Source organism: Maniola hyperantus, chromosome 13 (assembly GCF_902806685.2).
Source record: "Maniola hyperantus chromosome 13, iAphHyp1.2, whole genome shotgun sequence".
Taxonomy (NCBI): Eukaryota; Metazoa; Arthropoda; class Insecta; order Lepidoptera; family Nymphalidae; genus Maniola; species Maniola hyperantus.
In genome coordinates this window covers 9,055,977-9,075,054 of record NC_048548.1, presented here as the reverse complement: position 1 = coordinate 9,075,054, position 19,078 = coordinate 9,055,977, and the positions used below count along the sequence as shown (strand labels likewise).

At 37.5% G+C, this 19,078-nt stretch overlaps 2 protein-coding genes and 1 long non-coding RNA gene across 4 annotated transcripts in view; all 3 read right to left on the bottom strand.

The window, feature by feature from the left end:
- LOC117987621 (sodium-independent sulfate anion transporter-like) overlaps positions 1-8,627 on the bottom strand; it is a 30,764-nt gene extending 22,137 nt beyond the window's left edge. For both annotated transcript variants that reach the window (XM_069502552.1, XM_069502554.1), the window contains exon 1: positions 8,410-8,627. The gene's annotated coding sequence lies outside the window, so the exon portion shown is untranslated. The remainder of the gene's footprint in view (positions 1-8,409) is intronic.
- Positions 1-19,078, bottom strand: part of LOC138403170 (uncharacterized) — a 410,491-nt gene that overhangs the window by 169,751 nt on the left and 221,662 nt on the right. The gene's annotated exons all lie outside the window — the stretch shown is intronic.
- Positions 1-19,078, bottom strand: part of LOC117987479 (thyroid peroxidase) — a 178,836-nt gene that overhangs the window by 115,931 nt on the left and 43,827 nt on the right. The gene's annotated exons all lie outside the window — the stretch shown is intronic.

The window sequence follows — 19,078 nt, the reverse complement described above, 5'->3', positions numbered from 1 at the left end:
AAACAATACAAAACAGGAACATTGTCACAGAATCAGATACAAAATATAGGTAGGTACCTATGACAAAATTAATAAAGATATAGAATACAAATTCTAAATAATATAACCGATTTATAAATGCATAGGTGCTTATGGTGCCTACTTACGTAATATTATAAACGCGAAAGTGTGTCTATCTAAGTATCTGTCTGCAATCTTTTCACGGCCCATTCGATTAACCGATTTTGACGTGGTACAGAGATAGCTTATATACATATATGTAGATACATCCCAGGGATGGACATAGGCTCCTTTTTTAGCTCCGGAAAATCAACGAGTTCTCAAGAATTTTTTAAAAATCCATCCGTTTTAAATCAAGTTTGGTACAGAGATAGCTTACATCCTGGGGACGGATATAGGCTACTTTTTATCCCGGAAAATCAAAGAGTTTCCACGGTATTTGTCAAGCGGTGGTTATTAGGTATCTATGTATTTAGTATTAGTATATTATATCTATAATGAACATAGTTCACGATAATTTAAACGCTATAACAGACACCAATGCTTCTACTTAAATTAATTATCATTGAGTATCGTAATAAACTAAAACATGAATTAGAATTTAAGAATATCATAAAATGGTGTTAATAAAAGTCGTGTTGCTGCACTAAAACGAACTATGTAATTGTTAGCAATAACTATTGAATTGCAGACTAGAATTCTGAGCGATGGTCACGAATCAATTGTTGTCCAAATTATTCTTGCGTTTTATGCGTTTACTGAATTTATTGCAAAAGTAGGTAACACTAAACTAATAATTAGAAGTAACTAAAGAACCATTAAAAATAAAATTACCCAATAATGGGTTATAAATACTGAAATCAATATTTATAAAACCGGCCAAGTGCGAGTCGGGCTCGCGTAACGAGGGTTCCGTACTACGGGGTGCCAGCCAGGTAACCTCCCAGTGTGCCTGCCGGTCCCTTTTGGATACTTCCGAGGGGAAGAGCAGTATTTGAGCCGGTGCACCCCGGTAACATGGCTAATAATTTCTCTTCGGTGATAATGTTGGCTATGGCTAATGACCTGGCAGGGGGGGGGGGAGGTTTCTCCGCGTGTCCCTCTGACTAGCAGAGGGCACAGTGGACGAGGCGAAGGATGAGACGCGGGCGACGAGCGCGGGATTGCGTTGTCGCCCGTTGGGTCTCCGGGGGAGGTAAGGTGCATATAGTTGGTGCGCCTCGGACGTGCGGCGTGGGACCTCGTGAGTGGGTACCCAGTGGAGGGTCCACCTCGGCGGACGTCGCTCGCTGGGTCGCGGTTGTTTGCTTCGGTGTTCCCGTGACCCAGTCTCCAGGCGACGCGCAGGAGCGCCGCTGGGTTTTAGTGGGTATTCCCGTCGCCTCTCGGCCGATGAGTCTCACATACCTTCCCTCCAGTTGGTTGGCTGGCTAGTTAGCTGGGTGGCTTCCAGGAGGGTCGAAATAGGAGGTCATTCGGAATGAGAATCGTCATTATTATATTTAGTTACAGTACAGGAATACTGAAACATCTGACTTGTACTACTTATGTAATGTACTTATGTATGTAAATCTTAAATGTATACCTACTTAATCGAATCTATTTACGTTTGTTTCCAGGATAAATAATGAAAATAAAATAAAAAAAGCCTTTTAAGAAATAAAATCTTATTTTACAATAATATTATGGGATTATTAAATAAAACTTGAAATACTAGGATATCAGATATAGTATAGATAGTTTATTATTTATTTCCAGGATAACAGATAATAAACTACTAACGAGACTATTAAAAAGAACTTTCTGGTCCGGTGATTGAATAACTTCCAAGTGATAACAACTTACTAAAAAAATAGGTACTATGTCTAACGTCAATGACATTGTAACAGATAAGTATGCGACGCCTAGTCTCTGTAGATACAATTTCGAAAGTAACTAAATTATTTAACATTGGGTATGTTAATATATGCAACAATTAATTATTTACATAAGTACATAATCAGTAAGTAACTGTAAATGGCAGTAAAAAAAATGATAACTAACGCTCGTTTACTGGTCATAAGACTAATAAACTGAGTATAAACTCAGCGAGACGCTCGCTCTCCAGACGTGAATGTAATTGACATGAGTGTGAAGTCTCCAATCCGCACTTCGCCAGCGTGGTAGAGTATGGTCGAAATCCCCTTCTCATTCTGAGAGGAGACCCGTGCTCTGTAGTGAGCCGGCGATGGGTTGATTATGATGATCATGATGATGATGATGATGATCAACGAACAATTAGGTGGCGCGCGTGTCATTCAAACAAATTACAAAAGAATTTAAAGAACCATTGACCTGTGATAAAGATTTTTTGCATGGGTATAATATAGATAAAGACCTTGAGAGTGACATAGAGGCTTTTACTTATTATTTTACTTTTTATCCCGGAAAATCAATGAGAACTCATTGATTTTTACAAAACCTAATTCCACGCAGACGAAGTCTGGGTGGGACGAAATATGGGTACCTACTTATTGCATCGACTCTTCCCTCAGCTAAAATTTTGAAACCACTTTGAAGATCTTAACTTAACTTAGGTATCTTGATGAAAAATTTCAGTTTCCTATCACAAAACAATTGACAGGAATTTCAGGCGACTAATTTGGAGGAAGTGAGAAATTGTTTTCCCTCGGGCCTATGCGAGCGATGTCGTAGCCGATGATTGTGCACGTCTGCAAGGGTCGAGCTTGACTTTTTCCTTAACAAATTACGGTACCCATGTTGAGGTATAACCACACTGTTTGGCGGCATGTTTTTTAGCACTAAAGCTAGATCGTAACGTAAATAGATAGAACCTACAAAGTGTAGGAACTGGAAGTAAAAATTGAGAGTGTTTGATAAATTGTCTAAATCTTGTCTACATGTGTCGCTGTTAAAAATTCAAATTATACTGCCCCGGTGTCAAGTTTGTTAACTTGAAAATAAATTTAAGTAGGTGTAACGTGTAAAATTAATCTCCTCATTTTACCTTATTTTGTCAATTTCATGTCAACAGTACGATTTTAGTCATCTCTATGGGTGAACCGTACTTTTGACATGACAGTTGACCATAAGAATTAAAACGGCGCGTGAGGAGTCATTTTTTACGGACTATCTATGGTCTCTGTACTTTTGGTGTGGCAAGTCTTTGCTGTTTGTTTCTTCAACACTTTCATCCCTAATCAGTAGTGTGATCACCCTAATCGTTAGTGTGATCGGCGGGGTAATTACATATCTCGCGACAGGCTTACGACAGGCGTAAATCTCGCGATCACTGCTGTCAAACGTCCGGCTAGAGAGAGACAGCAATAGCCACAAAGCAAAATAAGAAGAAGAAGAAGAGAGACAGCAAATGAACTATCGGATTGCTACTGCTGTCGCGTTGCTGTCGCTACTGTAACGTGTTCCGTATTCACCCCGCGGGCGTCGTCATCGTTGGAAGTCAAACTTATTATCACATCCACACGAAATGATATACACTTTACATTCTTGTATCCAAAATCGGGTACAGCAAGTAGCAACTTTTTGTCGATCGACATGCCACCCATGTGTTTCAGTCACAGGCCCTTCATACATTGTTACTCGCAAGAGACGATACCGCAGTCGCATGCCAGTAGAATACATGTTCGCTACTCGCGTTTCGTACATTATGCTACTAAAAACAAAGAATTCTTCTTGAACTTCAATGTCAAACTCCGTCCGTCGCCATTTTGCCGAGATTCGAAGGAGACGCAACGCGCGGGCGACGACAAGGTGAGTATCGCGAGACTAGTAGCAGATGCGAGGATACCGGTAGCGAAGTGTGTCAATCACCATACAAATGTGTGTGAGATACTCCTGAGCGACTCATCTTCGAGACTCGCGTAGGATACTAGTCGAGTATCATAATGTAAGAAGGGCCTTACGGAACCCGTGTTATTCCGCCGATTACAAGTCACCGATACATCAAACGGGGGCGTCGAGTGGCACAGCACGTACTACGCTCATCAATTCGACCGTCCGAACCCCGATCCGTCAATGCTATCGGAGCCCTGCGCCGGGCATTAAGCGAACAACAAAATTAATTTCAAGTGCCGATCAAGATAAATCACAATCGTTATTAAGCGACATTAATAAATAACAACATCCTTTGAGATCAAAAGTAAACTTTAGGAATTCATGAGAAACCTATACAAGTACCAAATATCTACCCGCGTAGATGAATAAAATTAACTTAGGTCACACGCAAAGTTTAATTGCAACAGCAGATTGTGATTCTGAAGCAGCTCTGGGAAGTTCTAACTTCTATAGCACAAGTAACTGCATACGAACGACACTGCGGAGCCACGCGAGTTGCCCCGTGTCATGCTGCTGTCTTTGGAGTAGAACGATACGTGACAATAAGTACTACTGCAGTAGTGTTCCGTACGGTTACTTATAGTAACTTATATCAAAACTTTAGATACTGCCGTAACACCGCTGCATTCCTGGTAGTGCCATGCGTTGCTGACAGAGCGCATTAGGTCTAACCAGGGGTTAAAAGACATCTTTGCTTAGCTTTGGAGCTAGCTAGTTAAGTACAGTACGCGGCAGAAAGTAATGTACATCGACCTTTAGAAGGAGATAGCAGATTTGTAGAGCATTGTCTCTGTCGTTGAGACCGACATAACGTCATATATGTATATACCTGTGACAGAGACAGCGCTCTACAAAGCCGAAATGTCATTCTAAAGGCCGATGTAAATTAATTTCGGCCGCGTACTGTGTTAAATTTTCTTCTTGTATAATTGAAATAACTTATGTTTCTTTGGCAATCTACAGCTTATTGTACTTTCTGGTAAAATTATGGTATCACAGTCATTCAATCTCATAACAAATTAAAGTTCGTGACTGGCTATGACAGTCGCTGGCTTTGAGCCAGTGAAGTAATACGTTAAGCCAAGATTAGTGCTTAGGTATCCGATACTCGCAGGTCGAGAATTAATTAGCGAATAACTGCTGCATAAGCCGTCAGGGCATCTTATCTCGGCATTCGCAGCGAATTACGCTCATAACAATACAGTTACTCGGCTATGGAGACAGGCAATTGTTGCTAGTCACGTGCTTTTATGGGGGCAAAAGCATACATAGGCCAAGGAGACAAGAGTAGGTACTATTAGCTAGGTTTTATTAACAGTGACTCTTCACGATAGCCTTCTAAAAGGAATCGTTACCTAGTTATTTGGTATAATATCATTTATTTTTATTTTAAAAGAATATTAGACATGTTAAATGACTAATATTCCCCTTTCCTCTCCAACTAAGCGTCAGGCTTGTGCTAGGAGTAGGTATGACAATAGTGCAACGGGCGGGGTTTGAACCGTCGACCTTTCGGTTTTCAGTCCACTCCTTTACCGGTTGAGCTATTGAGGCTTCATTATAAATAATATCTGTCCCGGCTGTACTCACGTGTTTAGTCGACGTTAGCCCGACTAGTTTCGAACCCACCCGGGGTCCTTTTTTAATGGAGTCAGTTCGCGCACGCGCCGCGGTTGTGACGCGCCGGATGGGTTCGAAACTAGTCGGGCTAACGTCGACACACACGTGAGTACAGCCGGGACTGATATTATTTATAATGGAAATCACTCATGGTATAATATCATTTATCATACAGATTACTAGTGTGTACCATTTTCACATCAGTAATTTTGCGTTGTGTGTTGTGTTACACTTAATAATGTGATGTGTAGCAGAGCTCGTCAGTGTGGACTGTGATAGTGTTCACGTGGAAAATTTATGACGTACCTACTTAATATTAGTTTTCAATATATTCAGTTAGAAATCTCTGGCAATATCCATATGAACATGAACACATCATTAGTATTCCCACAAGGTAAATAATTATATTATTAAACAATTTTGTTTTGTTTTACCTACTTAATAAGTTCATAAATGTAAGTACTTCTGTTGTACACTACTGTTTGAAATTTTAATATTTGTTTAAAATATGTATTTAGATTTTATATAGAAGGAAGTAGGTAAGTACATCCAATATTTCTTGTCTGTGAAATCTCATAATAAGGATTAATAATAAATAAGGATAAATACAGGATAAAAAGTAGTATCTGTGTCACTTTTCTGGCAAAAAATCACGTAGATCCATTTGCTCTGTTGCAACATGATTGAAGCACAAACCAATAAACCAACAAACAAAGATTCAAACCAGAAACAAGAATTCGTGTTAGATTTTTAAAGAATAATTTAATTTAAATAAGTGTGCATGGTCATCATCATCATCAACTAATAGACGTCCACTGCTGGGCATAGGTCTCTTGTAGGGACTTCCACACGCCACGGTCTTGCGCCGCCTGGATCCAGCGGCTCCCTGCGACTCGTCTGATGTCGTCCGTCCATCTAGTGGGGGGTCTTCCAACCTTGGGACCCCAACAGTTGTACGAACTATGTGCCCTGCCCATTGCCACTTCAGCTTCGCAACCCGTTGAGCTATGTCGGTTACTCTAGTTCTCCTACAGTACTAGTGTGCATGGTAAATAACATAATATTATGTATTTATCACAAGTCACAAGTAATATTAATTGATCTTTATGCCAACATTCATACCTGATAGAGAGCAACAATGAGGTCTAGTTTGGGATGTTTGCTTTGAAGATACTTAAGTTATATTATGTGGCATGAAACATGGATCCTGAATGGTTACTTATGGTTTCTAATATAAACACTAAGTTGTGAACCTTAGGCTGAGATCTATAGACCATACTTTGACTTAGCACATACTTAAGTTTCAATTAAAACAAGACAGATTTATGACAGCGATATAACGCTGTCTCGTTTTAACAATGTCTTAAGTCTAAGCAACTAAGTCAAAGTACACTATAGATCTCAGCCTCAATCCTTCATGTCAGAAATGTTAAGGAAATGAGTATATTTCAGAAAATCCCATTCATTTTCTAACCAATGCTGAATGTTTGTAAAATTGTCATGTAATCATTAAATTAGTAAGACCTGTATAGTTATTGGAGCATAGAATAACAATTCAAATGTTACTTAACATTTACTTAAGGAACTACAGGTTTGTCTCTTTTTTAAGTTTTTATTGCCCAAATACTTACTTTACCAGGGGTTTTATACATGTTTTTTATTATAAAAATAGTTTGAAATAATAAATCTTTTTTTTTTCAACCCTACCAAATACTGAATTTTATGCTACTTAAGTGACATTCTGATATTTATTGTATTGAGGATATTATTTATATAAATAAGCATTAAGTGATGCTTCAGTTTCGGGCAGTACTACGTAGAATGGCTGTAAGAACATAATATGTCAGCTATAAGGTGCACACATTAAGTAGTTAGGTACTACAGTAGCCGGCAATAAATATTGTAGGTACATCAATCTTTAGAATGAGATTTCGGCTTTGTCGAGCGTTGTCTCTGTCACTCATACCTATGTGACGTTTTGTCGGTCTCAACTACAGACATAATGCTCCACAAAACTGCTATATATATCTTTTTAAAGGTTGATGTACAATATTTTCTGCAGCATACTGTAGAAAGTTATGTCATGAAAAAACTATGCACATAGCTTCTGAAATTATCCAAAATCCCTGAAATATCTAGAGATAGAATTACCTTAAAAGTTGTCTAGTTTCAAACAAAATACATACCTATGTCTCTATGTTCTATACTTACTTGCTTATTTTAAAGTATAATTTAAGTACCTACTTAAGTATAATTTTATCATATCTGGGTAATTAATCTAGTAAAACCATATTTTGATATTAAACTAAGTAGGTAAGTAAGTGTGTAATTAAGTGAACTACAGAATTGTAATTCTAAATGAATTGATATTTTACTCAGGTAGGTACCTATTTACATAGGTACTTACTTATTACTTATCAAGAAAATTTTTAGTAAGTAAATAATTCCATGGGTACTAGAAATTAGAATCTTACTACTTAGAATAAGTACCTACTACTTATTCTAAGTAGTACTTATTCTAAGTAGTAAGATGATAGTAAGAAAAGCTATGATGAGAGAAATATAGTCCAGTGACTTTGACATTTAAAATATTTTTTAAGTAAGTAAATACTATTCTAAGTAGGTAGGTACTAACACAAAAATATTATTTGATAAGCTTCTTTAAGAATCTTAATTTTTATTTTGATATATTAATAAACAGTCGCTTTTCATTGAGTGATTTTATTAAATTAATAGATAAGCGGTTGTATTTTAATCCAGAAAAATTATATTTTAGATTACAATATGTTTGTGAGTATTTTGTAAACTATGATATAAAAATCTATCGAAATCTTATTACTCCACTGGTAACAGCTGTTTTTCTCTATTCGTCTTAATAGTAAGCACTTAAAAGAAAGATGAATGAAAGCTGAGAACGTATTAATATCGACTTACCAGACTGGGCAAGTGAGTTTTTTCCTATTTTTTATTTACCACGTAACGAAAGTTATTTTCGTTTGTATATTCCACTACACTACACTGAGAAAATAAACTTAATAACTTAAGGAAAGATTTTCTCTTGTTCATGTGTTTAACCGTACATGGAAATTGTACAAGAAAAGCTTTAAAATCATCGGCAAAATTGACGAACTCAAAGTTCGAGCTTCCCACTATAAATAAATGTCAAAATATTTTGCTGTCAAAAGCAAGACAGCTCACAGCAGTCAGCACAGCAGCAGTGTTTCCACTTACGATTTTGGATTTACCCTAGTTTCTGTAGGATTTCGGCCTAATACAAAACAAACTAGGACGTATAGTACGCGACAAGTCGAGAAGGCAATCAACAATCGTGGTATGAAAATGAAAATGCCGATTTTCATCTCAACCTGTCGCGTACTATACCTACCCCCATTTAGGTCTTTACTATAATAATTAATCATTATCATAAAATGAAACACTATTTTTGGTTTTAACATCTGGTTAATAATCTTAAATATTGAGTCTAACACCCATGTTCACAATCATTATAATGAGGTCTCATAGTGTGCTCGAACGCGCGATGCGCAACGCGAATGTGGATTCGACCAATCATTGATTATTGACGTGACACCGTTATCTGATTGGTTGAACCTACACTGTGCGTTCGAGCGCACTGTGAGACCTCATAGTAATGTTTCAAGTGAATACGGGGGTTAATGTGTTGAGAAAGGGTGTTAGCTCTAATAAAATTACTTTCTTCCATTTTCAAATAATTACCTATAATAATTATTACAAAATTCTTAGTTTCATACGAATATCTGGGTATCTGGTATTTTACCATTTTTTGAAAAGTGTTTTAATTTGATGCTAAAGTGATGGTACTTTAATAAAAATGCATTTAAAAAAAATGGCCGTGTAAACACTACCACCATCTTTAAGTTTCAGAGCTGTTATATAACGTCACAGTCGGAATTAACATGGCGGCTACATTATCATGCGTTTTGGATATTCCTAGAACAGATAATACATACCTACCTAACATTAGTCATTTCGCCCTAAAATAGGGTAAAATCCCTAGAAGTGGAAGCACTGTACAGTAGTGACAAATGGTGAAAACTCATTGTCAAAATGACAGTGACATTGACAAAATAATATGACACAAGCTGTGAGCCACAGATTATATATCAAAGGCACTCAGTGTAAAAGCAAGGTGGGTAACTTTAGTATAGGAGAGATGTTTTTCTTCTCCTTTAATCTGATGCTGCAGGGTACTGCACCTTCTAAGCCGTGGGGATTCAGGAACTTTTGATGGTGAATTATTGATATTGTGTATGTTAGAAAACAATGATTAATTTGTGCTTGCACTCCAATTCTCAACTCTCAGTTTGCTGTACCTACCTACCCTGTTGATGCAGGCTGAAGCATGGTGGGGTACCAGCCAGGCAACGTCCCCGTGTGCCTGAGTGTTGCGAGTCCCTTCCGGGGGAAGAGCAGCGCTTGGGCCTGTGCACCCTGGTAACATGATTAACAGTTTCTCTTCAGGGGATATTGTTAGCCATGTTATAATTGACCTGGCAGGGAGGGGGTGTTGTCCGCGCGTCCCTCTGAGTGAGCAGAGGGTGCAGTAGACACACCCATGGGGCATAGCCCCAGGAGCGGAGGGTGTGGCTGTGGTGGGTGGTTGGTGTTGAGTGTTTCATCACCCATCCAAACACTGGCTGCCAGTTTTGTGACGGGCGAGGGAGATGATGAGGATGGGGAACGTGGAGGGGGTATGGCCCTCCCCGCGAACCCTAGCCCTCGTGAGGATCTGTGTATGATGGACACGGGGCGGTCCGTCGTTCACGGTATGGTCCGCGGGTTGGTTAGTGTGCTGTGGTTCCGGCATGCCTCAAACGGTGTTTGGGGACACGTAGTTCCCCAGTGGTGGGTCTGCTGCGGCGGACATCCGCTGGCGGAGTAACGAGGCGTTGTTGGTCCCTTGTGCTCCGTTGTTAGCGGTGGGGTGGAACTTCGTGAGGTTTTTAGTAAGAATAAAAAGAATAAGAAGAATAAAAAGAAAAAGAAGAATAAGAAGAAGAATAAGAATTATTATTAACTATATTCTACATCTATGATTGCATGTCAAATGGGTTTAAATCTTATACATCAGTTATGACATTATTGCAGAACGAAGGTAGGTTGGCACGTAGGCAGGTAGTGTAATATATCCCGAGATTTCGTACCTTGTTATATTAATGCTCACGTCTCCGTATCTTTCTTCCAGCGCGCTTACGTTACTATCTACTAGCTACTATCAGTCGAAAATTGAAACGCCTCTCACGTTTTCACCTAAAGCAGTGTACTTACATACTGCAGCGGAAATTTGGATAGGAAACGATTTTACTTAGACACCTGACTACTTTGTAGGAGTTGTCGCTTTGATAAAAACCGTCTCTCCTTTTAAAATATCTATGCATGTAACTACGAGTCTTTAATAATTTAGTATCTTCTCAGACTCACGTCGGCTCCTCAGGGTGAGATCTATGGAGCGCACTCTGACTTAGCCTAGACTTAAGACAGTGTTTTAGAAAGCTCTAGTTAGTTAAATTAATGCAGAGCAAACAATCGTTTGAAATTTGAAAATAAAGTCATAGGAGTAAATTTCATTTTAAATAAGACAGAGAAAACGGATGGCGCTTTCTCTTTGTTCTAATCCGGTCACCTGTCAGATATGAATTTACCTGGACGTATTTTGGTTGGGTAATGTCAATATTCACGCATGATCGGAGATTCAGGAGTTCTTCTGAAATCGGCTGAACGATTCCGACCAATTCACGGTCCAGGAGACATGGGCCAAACAGTTCTATTTACTTAATATTCCTTGCCGGATTCATTGTGACCCAGGCTTTATTTTGTTTGTATTTAGCCGACTTTACCAGCTTGCGTTTGCCGTAAACAGAAACGGGGTTAATACTTGTTCACCCTATTTCGTTCATATCCTTGATTTATCCGTGTACGCAATAGCTCATAAAATTTCATGCAGTGTAGGTAGGTAATTATTATACTTAATATTATATTATAGGATGTATTTTACCTATGTAGTCTACGTTATGTTTTCTCCTACTTTTATCAGGGAAATATTATTATTATTCCTACTATTACACTAAGTAAACATACCTAATTACCTTATTACCTACAACGAATATTGAACGATGAAATGTTTTATTCAATATTAAGTAATTATTATTTATGAAAATGATTGTTTTTGATAATACCTAGATAGGTATTAAAGCTTTGGCTCATGGTAACAATATTATGTTTTATCCAAGTACCGATAGATTTTGGCAGTTAAAATTAGATACCTAACCGTGGATTCAGCGTGTACCTATTTCAAAAAAACAATAAATACCTACTTATAACCTGTAGTTCGCGACAGGTTGAGATGGTAATCGGTAGGGGACGCCTCGCACACCCGCACAGCCCCCGCGATAACCCGGTGCGGGATAGTGCGGGTGCTGTGCGGGGGTGCGGGGCGTCCTCCCGCCTCATACCCCGATTGCCATCTCGACCTGTAGCGTAGTATAATTTAACGTGACTTAGGTAGGTATATGTACTTACGGCCTCTGGCAAATATCTACTCATGATGTGCTCTGGAGCCGAAAATTTCTTGAGTGGAGACCGCGCTGTCACGTCTATACTTTAGTCATTGACAGGTCATGCAACCTTATTTAGAGTGATAAGAAATAAGGTCAAAACATGAAAACACAAATTATTTAGAGTAATATGTAGGTATTATTTTAATCCATAACATAGCATAGCTTCTGTAGACCAATTTCGTTTTTTCCTCGCGGTCCTGAAACAAAACACAAAATTGTTTTCATACAAATCGTCAACCCAAAACATTTTTAAAGCGTAGGAACCTATGCGATGACCAACAGTTTCATGATGGAGCTTGTGTAGCTTTATGAGTGGGATATTTTCGGGTTCAGAGTGGAACTATGACAATAGAAAAATAATCACTAAATTATGGTTTCATCACTCAATTTTGGTCTGGATTGGAGTCTATTGGCAGAGCTATAGAAGTGCGTTAAACTGGAAGAATTATCACTTCCAGTTACTTTCTTCTTCGCTTCTATTGTCACTTAAATAGGTATTGTACCAGATAAAAGATCGCAGCCAAGCGCTAACTTGTCATAGATTAACAAAAAGATGTCCAAAACCATTACTTATAATGTATGTGACCAACAATACATATGTATGCGGTTAGAACCTCAAAGGAGATAAATCAGAGAGCAGGCGTTTTGCGCATAACTCTCTGGACCACTTGACATTGGCAAGGGCTTGTACCCTACCACGGATCTACAGACACTAGAATTGACACATACTAAGAGGAAAAAAACATATAAGTAAAACTTTTATTTGGTATCATGATTTTGATCATGATGTGAGCGGTTATTTTTATTACGTCGGCGTTCGTCCTCCTTTTCGATTATCGATTCCGGGTAAGTACTTCTTCTTTTCGGAGCTAAGTTCGTTTTAAGCAATCAAATGTCGTGAGGAAACCTGCATGAGTTCTTAATAATGTTTTCCGAGGTGTGTTAATTCTGTCAATTCGCACATGGCCAGCGCGGTGGAATGTAGCCTAAACTAAGAGTCGCGTAAAGTTAAGAGTCTAAAAAGAGAATATCAGATTGATGGATTGCCAATGGAAAATATCTTAAGTTATTCATATTGCTGTATATCCCTTGTCGGGGTTACTAGTTAAAGGTCTTCTCACATTACACAGACTCAACTCCAACTCCACTCCGACTCGACTCACAGTAGGTAAAGTGTAGAAGAGTACATACGACGTCAACCACGCGTGATTCACGCATGTGGAAACTTCCACCGTAAGAAACACAATATAAAGCTCACATTTCTAAGCTTTACTATAAGTCGAGTCGGAGTAGAGTCAGCGTCGAGTTAAGAGCCCGCTTCACCGAAGCGACTCGTTGGCGGGTGGAGCCTAAAATAGTGATGTTTCATAGATGACTGAAAAACGTTATCTGTGCATGCCACCCTTTCCCTCTAACCGCATCTTACCCCGAGAGAGGCCGGATGAATCAATTTTGCTTGAGATACAAGATTTTTAGTCAATAACGGAAAGTGAAAATTTCAAATCGACGTTTGGAATCACGCCTATTTTTGGCAAAAGAAAACATTTTTTTACACAAACTAACGACATTTTAAATGATATGAAGTAAAGCGTGACATGAAGTTTCCAATTTTATAGTTTTTTATACAATTTATTGAAGTTGCCTCAAAATTTGCGCTAGTATAGAGATTTTTCAAAGGCCCATAACTTTGAAATAAATACAATTTTACTAGGTCCTATATTAATTGTTTTAGGGCATAGATAATGGAGAGATAAGTTGTTTTATGGCTTAGTTATAGAACAACAAAGAATAGAATAATAGGCGTAATACGTTTGTATGGAAGAGCACGTAAGAAGAGCCTCCTTAAGTTGCTTAGCGACCTCCATTGTCATACTTGCTACTTACTTTATCTAACTAAGCTGCTGTAATTTTTATTTTTGGCTACCTACAGTAAAGTATATTCTATGTCAAAGTCAAAGTCAAGTCAAATGATTTATTCAAAATAGGTAATAAATTACTCTTATTGATTGTCTGGTATAGTGTTAGATTTGTAAGATAATATAGTGGTGATAATTATACTATTCTTAGTGTAACTAGGGTGACAAAAAGATAAGATTGTCTTTACACGTCGCAGCTTGTTTATCTGAAAACGCTTTTCTTGCTGGTCCTGAATAAAATGTAAGAAAAGGTCGTAAAGTTGGTGTCCGACGTCGCTATGTACCTGTAAGATGTTAGAGCAATTTCAGGCCGTAATAAAAGGAAATAGCTTTTGAATATAAGATTTAGTGTTTTACTAACAGTTTTACGTGTTCATAAGCTTCTAATAATATAGGTACCTACCTATCCAGAGAAGTAGATCTTGTATTTCATGAATCCGCGTTGCTCTTGCTTATGAACTAAGAGCCAGCGCGTGCCAGACCTTTGTTATTTTATAAATGCTTAAAGTTTCTGTGCCTATTAGTCCCCAACACGAGGAACGATCACGACTATCAAGGTTGGATCGTGGTAGCTTTGGCAGATAACAGGTAACAAAAACGTAAAAAATCTTACGTCAAAGTATAAGGTCTAATTTTATTATATTTTGTTCGGAATAGTATTAGAAGTCACGTCATGCATTGCCAGACACTTAGTATCGTGGCAACCCCCTGCCAGACACCCTTAAACTTTAACAATTTACTAAACTTTAAGGGTGTCTGGCAGGGGGTTGCCACTACACTAAGTTTCTGGCAATGCATGACATGATTTCTAATATAAGTACTCCTATTCCGAACAAAATATAAAAAATGAACTTTATACTTTGACGCAAAATTTTATCCGTCTTTATAATATGTTATCTCAGTCCAAAGCCACTATGACCCAAACATCATAGTTCCTGAACGTTCCTCCCTGTGTTGGGAACAATCGGCAGAAAAATTTCCGCTTTTATAAAATAACGAAGGTCTGGCACGTGCTGGCTCTCTCTATTATGTTTAAGTCGTATCGGTATAAGTACCTATCTAAAGTAAAATGGGCCAGCAGTGTAACACAATCCGAAAGAAAAAAAATGTTTGAAGACCACTTCGCAAATTCTAAATACAATTATTATTTTGTCTATACTTAGATATTGAGATTTTAGAATCAAATCAAAGGGCTCATAATATTATCCTTTTCAATGAATACTAAGCTTCTATCCCAAGCTTCGAGATTGGAGGTTATCGTAGTAGGTGTAGGTACCTAAATTAATTCATTATGCTTGCCTTGTCGACCCTTTTCGACAATGCGTAAACGACCCTATGCAAAAATTTTTGAACTGCGCATATTAATATTAGACGAAGAGACTGCCCTGTTTTAGTTTAGGTTCGACTTTTATACGTGATATTTTTAAATAATATTTTAAAATAAATACAAAATAGTTTTGAACATTTTTGGTATCATATTTATTTATCTACCTAATAGATGCACGCGGATTTAAGATTTATAAAAATCTCTTGGGAATTCTGATATTTTCCGGGACAAAAAGTAGCATATCCATCCCCGTATGCAAACTATCTCTTGCACCCGTCAAAATCGATTTGAAACAGCGGCTCGATTGCGGTAGAATGACAGCTACAACGTCACGATCGCAATCATCTCTTGGTTGATGCTCGCTCACTATTGGCTACAATGTATTGTGGCAACAAGAATACCATAAATTCAGCCAATCACAACGATTGCGATTGTAATAATGATTGATGCAGTTTTACCGCAATCGAGCAGCAGATGGGCCGTGAAAAGCTAACAGACAGACAGACACACTTTCACATTTATAATTATGGATTTTAGTCGTCTCGGAGCAGATTATTAGGGTTCCGTACCCGAAGGGTGCCAACGGGACCATCCGTGTCGGGACCATCTGTCAGTGGGCTGTACCTATCTCCTGAACCGTAATAGGTAGGTAGAGAGTTGCAAAATGCTTTTTTTGTACAAATTAAAAAAAAAAAGGTGTTGAAGAATAGAGTATAAGACCAATCACTTTATTGAGAGATCCGCTCTCAATAAAATTAGAATGATCCATTGATCTAGTACTACTTACGTTTGACCGTCTGATTGGTTTATTCCTGAAAATGTCCAATTAATTCCTGCTCCAATCTAAACGAGAGATTCATCCAGGTCTATAGAAGTCAAAATATTTTGTGAAATAGGTACATAGACCGTGCTAAATCTAGATAAGTATATTATGTTTACAACCACCTCTAGGACTATATAGGTAAAAGGCTTTTTTTAAAAGGATTCATCCATTTTCTTCCGTTTTTCGCTTATTAGCTTTTTCATTTACATATAACAAGTTAATTATTCGCCACCCAGGCTATTAAGTAAGCAGAATAAAAGAGTTATAATGAGAATGCTTCTAAACCTTTTGTTTTCGTTGGACTTGGTTTTCTTAAGAAAAAAGTTAAGGTAGGTAAGACAATTGTTTATTTTATCCCATGTCTGCGTAAAACACAAGAGAAAAATGTTATCTTATTTTATAGGTGGGTATATTTTTATACACCAACTTTTGTCTCGCATTTTATGGGCGAAGTTAAAGATAAACAAACCTCGAATGAAACTGGTTGGTCTATGTTGTATAATTTTTATCCAGCGTCAACAATTCAAGTAGGGTATGGACCCTAATTCATAATTCCTTAACCTTCTGCCTACACTTAATATTATTTCATCATAATGTTTGAAAAAATTAACAAACCTAATAAAAAATACAGTCAGTTATTATTAATGTAGGATAAAGGTATATGTTTGTATAATATGTCGATTTTTGTAAAACAATCAAGGTGCCAGATCGTTAAATTATGATTTAAAGTTAATTATGGAATAAATATTGTTAGATAAGTACAGGTAAACGTAGACAGCTCAAAAAGTGTTTGTTCTATGGATCCGTTACTGTAGGAATAGGTAAATGATAACTCCCGATCCCGGAACGATGTGGCTGTGAACAAATCAAAAATGAAATGAGCATATAAATTGGTTAAATGAAATTAATTAATGAAATCACACGTAGAATCTTAGGTTCTTATCAGCTCAAGCCTAAAAGCTTGTAGCGGCATACCGCGCGGTGGCAAGGCGCAAAGACACCCAACGGAAACTTCAAGGCAAGGTATCCCTGAGTGAACACGTATTACCTACTACCGCAACAATAAAAAGTAACAAAGAACTGTATGTAACACGCATATAACCAAGAAAAGTTCCGTAGGTATTCCAAACCGACAATGGTACTGGTAGATTCTTTTGACGATTCAAAAGCACTTGTAAAAGTTTATTAATTAATTTAACAAAAAATCTTTCTAATCTAAAAATCTTTCTATTTAGCCTTTAATCTCTAAATTAGTTTTCTTTAGATAGCCTTTGCAGTTGAAAATAAATCCACCTATATGTAAAAAACTAAAATAAAGAAACTCGGTAAGCTTGGCTGAAGCAACGGGAAATCTTATGTCAATACATTTCCAGAGAGGAACCCTAAAATTTAATGTTTTATTTATTCTTATTATTTTGTTCATGATTTCTTATTCGGGTCGAATACGTTAAGAAAGGGAAGGAGTTTTACTGTTTCCTATAGCTTATTGTCATAGGAAATCAAAGAAAATAAATAACCGAAGCTCAAGGAATTCGATGTTGAATAATGGAATGGAGTTAGGAGTTACGTAAGGAATAAAAACTTTGCGAGAGAAAACGGGCGTGAATATTTTGTTGTGTAATAGGTACTTTGATTTAAGGAGACTGGAAAGTTTCTTAAAGCTGCTTTTGGATGCGAGTAAGCGGAGATTTCTAAGTTGGGAGACGTATTTTTAAAAAATTAGTTTATTTAGCAGTAAGAATCCAAAATAGAACGCACTGTGACTCTTTAACAATAATACGATAGTCATCATATTATCATCACATCACATCGCAACGCATCAAATCGTATCTCATCGCAACCCAACGCAACCCATCGCAATGCATCGCAACGCATCGCTTCGCATCGCATCGCAACCCGGATGAAGTCGGGGCGAGTAGGTACCTAATTTATTATAATTTTTTTATTATAATAATTAGTTTAATATTTTTAAATTTTTATATTCCAATGTCAGAATTTACATTTTCTTAAGTTTTATAATATGTATAATGGAATTGCATTCCGAGCTCGTTATAGATAAAACTAGTTTGAGCCAGTTCGCCAGCTGCCAGCGCAATATAGCTCTAGTCTACAGAGTAAAGTCTAGATAAAATTTTATCTACCTTTCAAAATCGCTCCTAATACACTTAATATACGCAAAACATCCAAAATGTAAATGGAATGAGCCATATCCGAAGTGGGAGGCGTTCAAATTGGTCCATTTATAGCAGACGTTATTGATGTTTATGCATACTAACGGACGGGTAGAAAGCTTTTCCATTATTATGTCAAGATCTACTCTCTTAAAGAGTAACAGTAAAAAGCGTATATTGTTAGTACAATGGACATAAGTATTATGATGATGTATTACGTAGGTACAAGTTTTTAGACGTGATTTTTTAGGGTTCCGTATCTGAAGGATGTCATTGGGACTCCACAGCCAGTCCGTCTTCTGCCTGTCTGTCAGCGGGCTATATCTCATGAACCTAATAGGTAGAGAGTTGAAATTTTCACAGTGTATTTTTATTGCCGCTATAACAACAAGCAAATTTTAAAATGACCACAATGAAAATTAAAACAATCTTACCGATGGTACGGAACCCTCAGCGTGGGAGTCTGACTCGCACTTGACCGGATTTATATTTTGTGCAGATACTTAGATAAATGAACCGTGTACTTTGACGCTACTTAAGTGATTGCTGGCTTATAAAATATATCACTGACGATAAAAGTTAAAACGGGTTGTTCCGTATTCATCCTATGACGTCTCATCCTATTATATAAAGAGCAGTCAAGCAGAATAGTTTACCGTAGAATAGGGTTCTATTGAATAGAAAATTTCTGCACTTTCGAGTCTTATGTACTTACGAGTAATTATAAATTATTATTATAATCTCGATGGGCTGCATATTTGAAAAGTTGC